Source organism: Trachurus trachurus, assembly GCF_905171665.1.
Source record: "Trachurus trachurus genome assembly, chromosome: 20".
Classification (NCBI taxonomy): domain Eukaryota; kingdom Metazoa; phylum Chordata; class Actinopteri; order Carangiformes; family Carangidae; genus Trachurus; species Trachurus trachurus.
The window spans coordinates 10,017,191-10,031,180 of NC_139911.1; positions in this window are offsets into that span (position 1 = coordinate 10,017,191).

Genomic DNA, 13,990 nt, shown 5'->3' on the forward strand with positions numbered 1-13,990 from the left:
TGTGTGTGTGTGTGGGGGGGGGGGGTCTCCCTTGTGACAGGACATATATGGAAATTTGAATGGCTCACGTTCACCTCCACCACAGTGCGCATGCTCGCTCTAATTCACCATCTCTCCCACCATCACCTACCTTATGACTGGGGGGCGCGCGCCATGTAGCGTCACTGGTCAGAGGCAGAAGTAGCCTACCTAAAGGTGACAGATGTATGGGCGATTAAAGCTTCGTGGTGCGCAGGACTATAGCCTAAAATACATCTATAGTCTGAAATATGCTGGTTACACATCAAGTGTCTGTATGTGTGGTGTGGGTGTGTGCACGCGCGTGTGTGGCCCACTCCGAGGCTACTCTGACAATAAAAGCTTTCTTTTGGGGTTCAATGTGATTGCAATTACAGTCCTTTAAGCCTGTCTATCACTGCTACAATGTGTGGCGGAGGGATATTAAATGCAAATGTCACCTGACGCAAAATTCAATAAAAAGGCTCATAATCCTTAACCTGCTGTTCACCTTTTCATATGTGAACCATTGAGTGCATATTAAAATATTTTTAATATATATAGGCTACCAGCTAATATTCTAATACAACAATAGGCTAATATGCTAGTAGCCTAAATATAAACACTGAATATTTTTTGAAATAGTAAATAGCAATTATTAGGCTATATGAAATAGACTGTAATAACACACAAACATATAACCTAGGTAGGCTATATGAACACTTAAAAATTTAAATTCAATTAAAAAATATAATTAGAGCAAGCCTATAATAGCCTATTATTAGTTATTGTTTATTTTGATTTTATTTACATCATGTCAGAAATAGCTATTCAGCTTATTCCAGGTGACACGCAGCCTATTTTGAAAATAATGAAAAAATAAATATCTTACATTATATAAAGTCAATCTTTGCTATGTTTGCTTGGACGACAATATCTATAATATCTATCATAAAGCCTAACTTAAATTATATTAATTTATTATAATAAATATTGTATTTAGTAGGCACCCTAAATGGCGAGAGAGTCGGTGTTTCCCTCCGCGCACATGGGCAGCTGTTCCTCGCTCTGCCTGCCGGTGAAAAGCAGCTTCCTGCCGGCTGCTGCTGCTGCTGCGGCCGCTGCCAGGAGCTCGACTTCCCCTCACATCGTGCTCGGCTCAGCGGGACTACGGCTACGAACTGAGCACGACGGGTGAGTCGTCCTACAAACCGAGTAGCCTAAGTAGTTTAGCGACTATATCACGGGCTTAAAGTGCATTTAATGGGCATTTCCTACCACTATTTACCACTTATTTTCACACACACTCTCACAGTGGACCCGCCATATTTTCCCTGCTGCCGGTGTGTGAGGACGGCAGGCGGTTAGGGTCTTTTTCAGTTCCACATTTTTGCCTTTGCAATACGGCACTTGTGCCTAAATTAGAATATTTAAATCACCGTTTTCTTTCTATATGTTATACAAATGCATCTCGACTTGAAATGAACCTCGTTTTTTATTTTTTGCAACGTTTTAAAAACTTAGGTTAATTACTTTCCCTGCCAGTTGTGTAACAGTGTAGCTTACAGTGTTCCTGTTGGTTTCAAAGTTGTAACTAGGCTAGATTTTCCTCATGATGCGCCCATCAGACAAGGATTTGCCAACACCATGCTATAGCTGTGTGTTGTTGTTGCTGTTGCTGGATGGTTTATTCAGGACCCAGCTTGATGAAGGCTCATTTTACTCAGTCCACATGTAAAAGCCTCAATCAGAGGCAGAGCCCTGGATCAAAGTCAGTTAAGTGAGTAATTGAACTTTGTGGTTAGAAAGGTTATAGTCTCGGCTGACATGTTGCCAGAAAAATCTGCGGGCTCCCCTGTGTCCCTCAGCTCCCACAAGTTGACTCTCTCTCTCTCTCTCTCTCTCTCTCTCTCTCTCTCTCTCTCTCTCTCTGCAGTCAATGGAGAGGAGAGGCTCTGCAATAGGTGCAGAAATGTCATTGATCCACTAATGATATTCCTCCTTTCTCCTTCTTCTTCCTCCTGCAACATCTTAAAGTCCACACGTTCACTCTCATTTTTGCTTTGGCTCCAGGAGCAGTGAAGGGGAGGGCCTAAGGCAGGCAAGGCTTTGAAGCCCAAAGTGGAGTTGTTACTCAAGAAAAAAAAAGAGAAAAAGAAATAGGCTATATAATTGTTTTCTTTCAGCACAGTTCTAGTCCGTGGGAAATAGAGACATTTAAACTCAAGGTCAGTCTGATAACTGCAACAGACGTAAATAATAACAGCTGAACATAAGATGTTTTTTTCCCCCCTTCCTGATTCTTTTTATGACAATGTTATAAAAAAGGACCTAAGAGGATGTTTTGTGAAACGTTGCTGACATGATGTGAAAGCAAACTCAATGCTTTGGTTTACACTTTTGAGTGGCTACCAATCATTATTTTCTTCAACACCTCGGCTGCACGTTCAGACAAAAGCCTTGAAAACTACACTTCCATGTGGACTTGACCTGAGCCTTGTTCACCGAGATATCTGTGAATATTAGAAATAATATCCATGTAGTAGCCTATATTGTCAACATTGTGTTAAACAAGTTGGTGCTATATACTCATACTTGTCACTTAAGCAGCAGAGCCCTCATAGGGAAGACTTCAGTGCAGATAGATAGATAGATAGATAGATAGATAGATAGATAGATAGATAGATAGATAGATAGATAGATAGATAGATAGATAAGAAAAATCAAAAATTGTAGCTACTATGCATAATGATTTTTATGTAGAATTAATTGATAACAAAAATGAAATAATGTCTGAAGATATTAAAAATATGAATTATACTGCTCTCTCATGGTGTCTGAACAGGCTTTCAGGCAGGGCAGTAGTGAAAAGAAAAAGGGAGACAGACATAGCGGCAGGCAGGCGTCCACTGCAGCCCAAATTAAAACGCTTTATAATCAGGCAGGGTGAAGGACGGCCCTGAGGCTTCTCAGTTTCCTCGTACAGGGGGTCTTAGCAGAGGATCAACTTTCATGCAAGCACTCCCAAAGAAGGATGTTTCTTTGTTGTATCAAGACCGGTCTCCACAGCTTCTCGCTCCTTTCTCTGTGAAAGAGATGATATGAGGAAATGTAATTATGAAACATGCAAGGTCCTTTACACAGAGACACTCAAGGCCTCTCACGCTGTGAAAGAAAAGACCGCTGGTTATAAACATCATTTGTACAGTTACAGTGCGGATTGACCATGGGTGTGCTGGTGCAGGGGGCTGCTATGGCCACGCACATAATAAATACACAATATGTCCTGCTCTGTTTCTCCTCCTTCCACTTTTTTTTTCACCCCCCCATAAATGCAGAGTTAATTGAAGATGAAGATGCCGAGTTGTGAGCACAGATTCATTGTTTGGTGATACAAAATGTGCGCAGAAACGCGCTCTGGGAGAGGCCAGCGTTGGTTTGTGTGGAATGAATACAATGTTGGACACAAAAGGAGCACGGCAGAAAGAAAAGTGTCAATCTCCACCTGACTCAGAGCCCATTACGGGGTGAGGAGACAGAGATGTGTGTGTTTGCGATTGTCTATGCGGGAGAGGTAGAGAGAAAGACAGGGGAGAGGGAGAGAGAGAGAGAGAGGGAGGGAGGAAGGGAGGGAGGGAGAGAGACACCCAAAGATGTATAAAGTGCACACATCCATTCACTGTCATGATTAGCAGCCATTATCAACAGCCCGAGCTGGTTGCCAATCAGACTGAATTATTCTGCAGTGAATCGACTAGCAGGCAGTTGACCAATGACTGTTTCCTTTACGCAGAAACAAACACCAACTCTGCTCAGTCTGATTTCATTTCCTACCCTTTCTGTCATTCCTTTCATTGATTGGCTCCTGTGCTTTCAACTAGAACCTCTCTTTTATCAATCCCACCCGCCTTTATTTCTATTGCTGTCTTTCTTTCCTCGCTGGTTTTTCCTTTGTCCGCAGCATCCAGCTTGTCCCCTTTTATTTTTGTGCTCATTGCTGAGCAGTGATGAAATCTGGAGTCCCTTTGGCAACAGGCGATCTGTGTGCATGCATGTACGTGCATGAGCGTGTGTGTGTTGTGTGTGTGTAGTTTTCAGGGCAGGGCAGTGCAAGTAGCAGTCTGATCCATACTAATGTTCATTGATAGGAAAATCAATGGTGCATTGATCCTAGTCTTGGCTCTGAGAGGGGGTGGGGGCGTGGGGTGGTGGTGGTGGTGGGGGGGTGTAGGATGCAAGTGTGAAGACCGGTGGAAGAGCAACAGAGAGAAGAAGAAATGGAGAATGAAAAGCAGAGGAAGGAAAGGATTAGGCAGATGAGGATCAGTAAAGGGGAAAGAAACGGGTCCAACCCACTGCAGGAGATGAGACTCCAGCTCTGTAGTGGCTGCGTTTGGGTGGGTGGTTGGTTGGGGGGGTAACTATATGTGTGAACAACCTGTCGTGGCCTAACTATTTTCTTTTCTCTCTCTGTCTCGCAGAACTGCTCTTGAGAGTAGATGAACAAGCTTCAAATGGAACCTGAGAAGAAGAAAAAAAAGAGGAGAGGAGAGGAGGAGGGGAGGGAGAAAATCAATTTTCCCAGACAGAGGCAGGCTGGTCTAATGGAGGTCTAAAAGAAGAGGAGGAGGAGAGGACATATTTTCCTCTGATTACCTCCTGTAGCCTCTCTGGCAAACCTTCAAAGCTAGCATCGCTACAGCGGCCTTGCTCATCCGACCTTTTCCGAAAAAGTATGGAGTCTAGTTGCTTCTTTCACTCGGCGGCAATCAGGCATCGAGGTGGACAAAGCACCATGGAGCTTTTAGAAAGAAAAAAAAATCCCAACATGCTAAATTACCGACTGCACGGAAATGGCAAGCAAACAAAATTACATGATGGACATGAAGGACCAAAAAGCAAACTGTGTCGTCATGAGCAGAAATGAACATTTTTCTCTTTACTTTATATTCACATCAACAATGGAGGAACATTTTAAAGGCACATCCGAGCTAATTGCCTCTTTTACAATCTCTGCCCTGCCCTTTTGTAGAAGTTATGTAACCTGCTGTTAGAGCTCAGAGGGAGAAAATGAGCTGGATTAAATGGATAAAGGTTTCCATTTGGCTAAGATGAATCATTTCTGAAGTATAAAGGAAGGAAATTTGTCATTAGTGTCTCTGCCAAATGAAGAGAGATATGTGGAGGTCCCCGTGCTTGTGATTCTGGGGCTCATGCGGCCTGTTTGATGTCATATGACCTATGTCGCTATGTTCAATTTCCTGCAACAGACTTGATTATTATGAATTGGTGAGTGAAGTGGACCTTCAGCGCAATGCAGAAAACGCAGGCACTTATTTGTTCCAGATCTGGCCGAGTGAATTTTGAAATGTTGTTTATGGTTCTCGACATCAAGTGAAATGTTTACGCGACGGTAAAAGATTTGCTTGTCAGTTCTCAAACCAAAGCCGGAGAGAAGGAGCAATCAATCGAGTAGTTTTTCTTGTATATGTGCACTGTGTTAAAAGTTATCAGAAACAAGGCTGATATAAAAAAAATTATAATAAAAAATGGTGCGGGCAGGACCGACTCCAAAACCACAAGACTCCTCCAACTCTCACTGTACGTCTGCTTCTGCAGCTTTGTGATGTGCTCATTAAACTTGTGAATGTTCACCAAGCTGTTAAACAACATTTGAATGAACTTTTCCTTCCCTCTGGAACACTTACTGTACAAATACAGTGGCTCTTTCCCAGGAAAAGGAAACTAGTGAAAAGCTGAGAAGGGTTTGAAAAGCTATTAAATGTTGCTGAAGGAGAGAGAGAGAGAGAGAGCTCGTAACACACTGTCTGTCTGTCTGTCTGTCTGTCTGTTACTGTTTTTCTGTCACTCCCTCCCTGTCTCGTTGGTTCTTTGTGTTTTTCTGTCTCTCGGCCTGTGAGGTGAAAGTGGCTTCCATGGTAACGGCACACTCTGTTTATGCCACGATGTCTCACTTCATCACAAGCTGTTGATGGCTTTGATTTGCATGCGTGCCTGTGTGAGTGTGTGTGTGTGTGTGTGTGTGTGTTTGTGTGTCTACCTCCCACCCCCAACGCCCCCCCATTCTGCGAAATACCCAACCTTAAACACACACACACACACACACACACACACACACACACACACACACACACACACCATACAGGTGTTTGTTTGTGAGACAAGGACAGGTTAAAACTATAATCCACCAACATTTGACTGATCAGATCAAATTCTTCCAAGAAATAAAGAGAAATGTCAAAATTCTCTGATGTTTCTGTGTCACATATCAGTTGTTTTTGTTGCTTCAATATAAGAAACTCAACCAAACACAATCGAGGAATCACACTGACGAGCTGCAAACACACCACCACGTGCATCCGTCTTGTGCAAACTGCCATATGGAGTTGAACTTTCAAAAAACCTCCAACGAAACCATAAAAAAAGAGGAAATTGGCACTTTAGCTGTTAAGATTTAAAAAATGTAAATTTAATCATACTAATTTCCTCGTCCTGCGAGCTGATCCTGTACACTTAACCACTTAAATTAGCAGCAGAAACAATGATTATGACTTCTTTTCACCAAAACCAGTCGCCCCCAATTAGTGGAATAGGGGAGGGAGCGGAGGGAAGGGGATATGGGGAGGGGGTGAGAGCGGTGGAAGGAGGGAGGGAGGGCCTGGCTAGCCGGACCCCCTGCAGGGCAGAAAGGGGGGAAAAATGGATTCCATACCAGGAAATCCATTAGGGCAGGGAACGGTGTGGAGCTGGCAGCACAGAGCGGCCGCCGTGTTTTTAAAAATTCCTCATTAGGTGTAATTTCTAAATTACGATCAGCATGGGCAGAATGAGAAGGCGAGGATCTGACCAACTCATCGGGATAATCAGGGTAATAGCATGATTCGGCGTGAGTGTGGTTTGAAGCAGCAGAGATGAAAACCAAAGAGAGCAGAGGAGGATGGTGGGTGAATTTTAATGCTACTGCTGCTGCTGGACACTGACTTTGGGATGTTTTTTTTTTTTTTGCTGCTTTGTTTTTTAATCCTTTTTTTTTTTTTTTTTTTTTACAACTAACTGATCTAGATAATTGCTGTGGGGGTTGGGTGGCTAAAGCAACAAGCTAATAGGAAGCAGGAGTCCTGTGTCTCTCCTGATATTTCCCTGCTCTCGCCTCCACAGCTGAGTGAGACGGAGATGGAAAAAATTGGCCAAAGTGAAGCACGTATAGAGAGAGAGAAAGAGGGAGAGAGACAGAGAGGAACTGTAGGGAAGGGAGGAAGAAGAGGGACAGAGAAGAGGGTGGAGAGGAGAGAGAGAGAGAGGAAAGAGAGGGAGAGCTGAGGGGCCTCTGTAAGGGAGAGGGGACGGGAAATTTCAGGAGGGGAGGGGGGAGCGAGGAAGGGAGGAGAAGAGGTTAATTTGCACATATTAGAGAGGGCAGGATTTTTCATTAAAAAGAGATTGAAGTTGATATATGCCTGTGCGCTCCTGACACACTGTACACTCTGATTGTGTTAAGTCCTTGACAGAACAAAGGATTGACCCCCCCCCCCAACCCCCCCTCCTCTCTCTCTCTCCATCTCTCTCTCTCTCTCTCCATCTATCTCTAACAGCCATTGCAGCGGCGGGGATGCAGCTCTGGCAACATTTTGCAGCTTTATGGAGCTGTTTCATGGTGAATAGAAGCACAGACAGAGTGTCACATCACCTCAGGAACCCCCCCCCCCCCCCCCCCCCCCACACACACACACACACACACACCTCCACACCTCCCCTCAATGCATATGCACACACTTACTTTTTTCCCCTCTTATGGTAATTCACGTCTGTGCAGGGGAGAAAATGGCTTTCATGCATCCATACTAGCTTTGGTCTGTGTGTGTGTGTGTGTGTGTGTGTGTGTGTGTGTGTGTGTGTGTGTGTGTGTATTGAAGGTGTTGGTCAAAGACTTCAGCATAACATTTGGTTCTCACCACAAACAGGAAGCGCAGGGAGCCAACACCTTTTGATATTCATTCCCATTCCCTGTGACTGAAGGAAGCATTTAATAAAGAGCTACTGTGTGTGTGTGTGTGTGTGTGTGTGTGTGTGTGTGTGTGTGTGTGTGTGTGTGTGTGTGTGTGTATATCTACGTTTATAGTTGCTCTGACAGTGAAGTCGGACGACGACAGAGCCTCCAGTCCATTGTTCAAAGCTGACGTTCGCTCAGGTAAGCTGATCTGGTGTCTGCCTGCTGCCTGGGGCAAAGTTATATACCTGCTTCAGAAACAACAGAGACAATAATAACAACAGTTCATGTTGTTTATGATCGGTTGTGTAGAACACACGCAACTGGTATAAATCTCCCTCTCCTCTTTTTCTCCTCCTCCTGCTCCTCCCTTTTTCTTTTATCTTGTTCTCCTCGGGCCACATCTGTCATTCCACGCTGGAGGGTTATACCTGATCTTTGACCTTAGTTAGCGCAGCCCTGGAGACCGGTTTTCACACAAACAGGCACACATACACAGAACAGCAGATATTGATTGGAGATAGATAGATAGATTGATAGATAGAGAGTAGGGCTTCTCTGATAAGGAAGCCATGTTTGATGTTTGTTCTGGCAGTTAAGAGAGACAGAGAGAGATTAAATCACAATGAGCAGCCTGCTCCGTCCTTGGCTTTGTCCCCACTTGAGGCTTTACAGGAGTTTAGGGGTCAAGCTTAAAGGATGACGGGTGAGGGATTGTGGACAAGGGGCGCCCAGTCTGCTTAAATCCACTGTGCTAAGAGCCATTGATTAACATGGGCTGTAACGTTATTTAAGGGTGTGTCTTTTTGCACAATCCACGGTTTCCAACATTTCAAACTTGTGCATAACAGCAACAAGAGTAACCGCCTGGTCCGCCTGTTTCTGCCAGTGCCAGATATCTGATTTCCCTCCCTCCAGTCTGATTGACAGGCATCAATAAATGACTGTAGGCTCACAACGGGCCCACACACCGACACACACACACACACACACACACTTCAGAGGACAATACTCTGATTTACATTTGTTTAGTAATGACTCATGCGAGCCCCAACCACAACCACTACTTCTCTAACTCCAACCCTAAACTTAACCTAAACTAAAATTTAATGATTTACATTATGAGGTCGGGTCCCCACCATGTGAACCAAATTTATGGCTTAAAATAGCCTAAACACACACACACACACACACACACACACACACACACACACACACACACACACACACACACACACACACACACACACACACACACACACACACACACACACACACACACACACTCACTGAGAGCTCATTCATTCCACTGCTGCTCTGTATTTCCTTTTGTTGAATTGTTTTTCCTTCCTAATCTCCATCTGAACCTTCATTAAAATAGTCACAGGTACTTATTTCTACTTGGTAGCATGTTTAATCTCCCTGTTTGTGCACATACATAATATATAACATTCAGTTGTATGAGTTACACAGTGTTACTCACATTAAAAGGAGAAGATTTGTTACTTCCTCTTAGTGACACATTGTCACTTTAAGTATTTATGTACAGTATATGTCTGCAATTGTAACGTCTCTTATGAACAGAATAATATGATATGAAGCAGCCAACAGTTAAAGAGGTTTAAATATGTCATGGTCTATATTAACACATAAGCAAATTTAGTTAGCCTAATTAAAATTATTTTATTTTAATTTCATCAATAATTCATGCATGAATTTAAATAGTTTAGAAGTATAATAAACCCATAATTTTCACATGGGTTATAGTGTTATGCAAACTATTTATTCTGCTTTGTAAAAAAAAAAAAAAAACATGGGTTAAAATAAAAGTTCCCAAATTCAATTTTGCATGAACCACAATATTACGTTTTTATTTCTATCTTATTATAAAAAAAATATTTGAAATATTCTAAAAATGGTCCACACATGAAAACACTTATAGCACATGTGCTCTTAATTCACATGTGACAACATTTTCCCATACAACTGCATAGGTGTCCTTTTAACTTAAGTCTGGATAGTATTTCAGCTTGTTGTAATAAATCCAAATCACAAAGCAAAGTTAAAGGTTTTGGTCCTGTTATTTATTTATATATTTTTTTTTACCTTCAGTGTGGTTGAACCACAATGGACCAAACCAGTGACCTGAGTGTCCTTTTTACATATGACCGGAGCCAAAGCAGGATCCAAATCCCCTGGTCGAAAAAGCAGCGTGTGTACGTATGAAAGGCTGTATATGTTGGCCAGTGTGTGCGCGGTCTCAAGGGTTGGGAGATTATGTCGACAAAAGGTGCACCTGGTGCTTTAGATTGAGTTTCTCTCCTCCCCTTTCTCCCTTTATCCCTCTTCCATCCCCCTCTCCCCTTCTCCTCTGGCCATTTCCAACATTACCCTGGGACTTTTAAAAGATTAAACCACAGCTTTTATAATTGTGCCACTAATGCATGTCAACAGCTTGGAATGAGGGAGACTAATGGAGAATACAACTTCTCAATATCAAAAAATATATCTTCCAGTTATGGGAATATACTGTACTTCCTGGTTGTTTTATAACCTCATGTAATCAGGTAAAGTGTGTCAGGGCAGGTTGTTGAGCTCTGTGTCACTGTGTAACTGAGATCTGATGGGTTTATGTGCAGCCAGAGATGAAAATATATGATTTTTGATGCAACAGTGTATTTCTATGTAGACTAAACTGAAGGAGTAAAGAAATAGCTGGTTCTGCTCCAAACTTATAATTTTCCTAATAATGTGTTGTGTTTTTTGAGAAGAATTCAAATCTTTTACTGAGGTAAAGGTGTAATTCAGTATTTTAAAAATAATAATCCTGTATAGTATTAAAAGCACTGAATTCAAGGTCTTAAGTAAAAATATAAAAGTTAATGCAGACCACTATTGATACCAACATGTTAATAGTAATCTGTGGTTGTGATCTACTCACATTACTACATGTACAGTCAGTCCAGTGTTCTTCAAACTAGAGTAGAGCCCCAGGGGTCACTGGGTAAATCTGAAGGGTCATGAGATGTTTAATGGAGTTGGGGGGAAAAAACTGTTGTGCAACGTGTATCTATCCTTTTATGTTTTCTTTTTTTTCTGTGAAAATTGGACAAACTATAACTGTCAGATAAATGTAGTCTGAAAAGGAAAAAGTATTCTTCTCTTGGATGTAGTGGAGTAGAAGTGTGTTGCAACATAAAATTATAATACTAAGTTTGGCACCAGGTGCCTGAGTAAATGTGAGTTATTAGTTTCCCACACTGCACCAGCTCCTCCACCTAAAACTAGAATGATGGTATTGTATTAGGGCGTAGTTTTGGAGAGCGTTTAAGTCTAGATCCACTCTGAGAAAAAAACATTAAGGATTTTTTGGGGGCAATTAATGGGTCATTTCTCCTCAGTCTTTAGTCATAACAGTGTTTATTTGGCTGCTTAAATAAACATTGCATGGAGTCACTGCGCCGTAACAGTGCTGAATATGTGTGAAGAATGAACAACACATTTTCTATCACCTGTGTCCACAGATGTTTTAAAGTGAGGTGTATTTACAGTTCAGCAGGTGTGGCTCTGTCTGTGTTGTGAGAAACAAGCAGCAGCTCTTTAAAGTGTGTGCATGTGTGCATGTCTGTGTTTTTTTTTGTGTCTGTGTGATCACATACACACAATCAAACATCACACACACTATGAATCCATAAAAAAAACTTCTCAGCCATCAGTCTAATTGGACACATTTTTTTGAAAAGTCATAAGAGTTGATGCAACAAGTCCGACACACAGACACAATTACACATCTCTCTCTCTCTTCTTCTCTGCAGTTTCGCTCCTCTCTCAGCCCCTCACTTCCACTTCCACTGCATATTTGTGAGCAAGGAAACTGAATCAGCTGTGTATGTGTGTGTGTGTGTGTGTGTGTGTGTGTGTGTGTCTGCTCTTGTGGGCATCAAATGTTTCCCCCTCCTCCTCCTCCTCTTTCTTCACCCACCCTCCCACTTCCAAAACACATACACTAGCCTTCCCTTCCAGCCCAGGGGTCTCCAGTCTGCATAATAAATGAGGCTTGTTGATAGGTGGAGGAGCAGGGGAGGGGGGAGGTCTCTCTCTCTCTCTCTCTCTCTCTCTCTCTCTCTCTCTCTCTCTCTCTCTCTCTCTCTCTCTCTCTCTCTCTCTCTCTCTCTCTCTCTCTCTCTCTCTCTCTCTCTCTCTCTGCCATTATGCAGCCTGGGTCGGCTATATACCATTTAACAGCTGTTGCCGTTGGAGAAATCCCAGGTCTCTTTACATGCTTGTTGTTTCCTCATTTATCCTGATTGCAGCGCTGGTTTGATTCCTCCTCCGATCCATGATGGCCACCACGCTTCAATACTAGAGATTAGCCTATAGCCTTACACCTTTTAATGCTCTGCACTGTCCTTGAGCAAGGCACTTAGCCTAGCAGCCACCCACAGGTATTGGTGAGTGTGAAACTCCTCCTCTCCCCCCCCCCCCCTCCCCCCTCCTCCTCCTCCTCCTCCTCCTCCTGCTGCAGACTTTCCCTGGTGTTTATTAGCTAATCATAAAAATAAACACATGCAGGGGCAGAGGTACAGATATCAGAGGGTTTGGTTTCTGGAGGTTGATAATTTGTCTTCCATGAAAACTACAAATGAGTACTGAAATCAAATTCCCCACTTGACAACATGTAGCTATAAAGGGGGAATAATTAATAATACACCTTCTCCTGCTCTATCATTTTTTATGTAATTATCATGAACACATACACACACACACACATGAAATTCCTTCAACCTGCCATCACTAACCAAGGCTGGAATTATTTAATGATATAGACCTCTCGCAGAGCCAACCATTCGAAAGTAATTATCAGTAATGATCTGCCGGTGACTGATCTATTTTTACCTGATGATCAAACCAGATCTCATCTCAGATCTATATCCCGTCACATTCATTATTACCCCACCAGATTACATTCATCTCTGCCAGCACCACCTGTCCTTCTAATGGCGCTTCATTCCTCACCCAGAGCCCCCATTCATCCTGATGGTAAATATAGGAAATGCAGGGGAAATACAATGCAGGCAGGATGTAAGCATTTTGAGGGAAATGCATTGCTTCTGTTTATTTACACTACACCCCAGAGCTGTGTTTATTATACATTTCCTTTATCCCTTTATTATTATTATTTCTGCGTTTCCCTGCGCCCAATAGCTCAAAATGTAAAAACCACTCTCATAACTTTGTGATTCAATAAGTAGGCTACAGAAAAACTCACACACTCACACACCACACCACTGTGGTTGAATAGACTAGACTTTTAAAACAATGTGATGCTAGAAGCCAAAGGAAAATGTCTGCAGCTTAGAAAAGGGGAGTTTCCAAATGATCTTCAGTGACTTTACACATAATTTAGTACATTTGCGTGCGGGTCATGTGGCCTCACTGCAGTAGGTCCACGTCGTCATAACACACTATACATTTTACTGCCAGACAACTGGGCTATTTGAGCCCAGACTGAAAAATATACTGTGGTAATATTATTGTAATATACTGGAGATGTAGGTTTGTGAAACCCCATTACACTCTTAATAAGGAGTGTAAATGTGATCAAATATGATCAAATATCCTATTTTATTATATATTTTAATAGTGGAAATCATGAGTTGACATGTGTTATAAAAGGCATTGGCTATAGAATAACAGGACTAGACCTAATGCTATATGCACATGTTCGCTATAATAGATGAAACCACTACAATAGTCGCCAAATAGGCTACCATGCAGTCTAATCGCCTTCTGGTAAATGGACTCAATGCTTTCCTGCCTAACTATAATTTGAGGGAGCAGGTGGATTATTCTGGAGCTTTCTATTCTTTGATTCAATGTTATTTAATTTGTACATTTCCTGAAAATCGTATGTAGCCTTTAGAAGCGTGAACATAGCGCCTTGTGTCCACACGGTGCAGCCGTGGTTGTGAGCGGCGGCTGCTG